Below are 1712 nucleotides of genomic sequence, written 5' to 3' on the forward strand. Positions count from 1 at the left end.
ATGTCAGTCAAGGCTGACTCTCAACCTCAAGGAGTCATTTTGCCTTGAGAAGCTCAGTCAGTTTCTTCCTAAAGAAATGCATTGTATTCAGAAAGCCCACAACCCAAATGGGAAGTTCTTTTGTCTCAGTTCTCATAGATAGACACATTTCTGTGAGAAAGTGAGCTCTGCTTTGCTTTAAAAATGAGCTGGGCCGGTCTGCGCTTGCGCGGGCGTGGGCTCACTCGCCCACAGTCCTGCGGGTGGACACCGGGGGCCGTGGGATATGCACTTATCAAAATTGACTTCAGAAGAGAGAAGGCTAACGATGGAAAACACTGGGAAAGTGACCGGAAAGCTGTCCTCCTCGGTGCCAGGCCCAGTTGATGTCACAGGCTAAGTCTTCCCCAGAGAGGAGCAGCTGGAAGCACCATGATGGGCTCAGAAGCTCATGACAAGAGGCCTCCAATGTTGACCTCATCAAACCAGGACTTGTCACCTCACCTTGCGGACGTGGGGGAAATAAAGCATTACTTCTGTGGCTGCTGCGCAGCTTTCAACAACCTGGCAATCACATACCCCGTTCAGAAGAGCCTCTTCCAGCAGCAGCTATACGGCATCAAAACCCGGGACGCCATCCTGCAGTTGAGGAAGCATGGGTTCTGCAACTTGTGTGGAGGAATCCTCCCTGGACTGATGCATAAGACGACCACGCTGGCACTTATGTTTGGTCTGTATGAGGATCTGTCACGCCTGCTCCGCAAGCACGTGAGCAGCGCTCCTGAGTTTGCCACCCGAATGTGGCAGTGCTGCTTGCCAGGACAACAGAAGCCATTCTCACCCCATTGGAAAGGGTTCAGACTTTGCTTCAGGACCACAAGCATCATGATAAGTTCACAAACACCAGGCCTTCTGGGCGCTCAGATGCCATGCGGTTGCAGAGTATTACCGAGGCTTGGTGCCCATCCATTTCCGAAAATGGTCTCAGCAATGTCCATTTTTTGGCCTTCAAGGTCCCATTAAGGAGCATCTGCCTACTCCCACTACACATTGTACACATCTGGTCAACGACTTCATCTGTGGAGGTGTGCTGGGAGCCATGCTGTGGTTATTAAGCTTCCTGGTGTTGTAAAAGCTCGAATACAGTCTCAAATTGGTAAGCCATTCCAGTCTCTCCCCATGGTTTTCAAGACAGTCTGGATAGAATGGGACAGGAAACGGATCGATCTTTTCAGAGGTGCACATCTGAATTACCATCTCCTGGGGAATAATCAATGCAACTTATGAGTTTTTGTTAAAGACTGTATGATAAGGTCACTACCTGAGATGTTATTGTCAACTAAGTAGACCTAAGGAGAATGCAATTTGGCTTTGTTCCTGATTGGCTTAAATACAGGTGGTGTCATTAAGACCAAGCCCTAATTACAGACAAAGCCTCGACGAACAGTACAGATTTCAGTGGGCAGGGGTCAGGGTTAGGGTTTGGTCATTTCTCCAGAGCTTCAGGCTGTTGCCTGGGAACCAGCCTGTACCTGATGACCTTTGAGGGTAGCTGTCCGCGGAGATAGATCTCTTCCCCCCGGAAGGGTTGCTAGGCCTTCTGTGTGGAAACTGTGGCGTTGGCAGGCAGAGCACATGCTCCTAACCCAGGGCTTCTCAGGCTCACTCTCACCTCATGTATTTCGTCTCTGCTTGTAGGAGGGTAATCGTTATTGAACCTGAGCTCTGCATGG

The 1712-nt window shown here is 50.1% G+C and overlaps 1 pseudogene; it reads left to right on the forward strand.

Moving 5' to 3' along the window:
* The first annotated feature begins 349 nt into the window (after positions 1-349).
* On the forward strand, positions 350-1288 carry Slc25a53-ps1 (solute carrier family 25, member 53, pseudogene 1; annotated as a pseudogene).
* The last annotated feature ends 424 nt before the right edge of the window (positions 1289-1712 follow it).

Source organism: Rattus norvegicus, chromosome 1, assembly GCF_021556685.1.
Source record: "Rattus norvegicus strain SHRSP/BbbUtx chromosome 1, alternate assembly SHRSP_T2T, whole genome shotgun sequence".
NCBI lineage: Eukaryota > Metazoa > Chordata > Mammalia > Rodentia > Muridae > Rattus > Rattus norvegicus.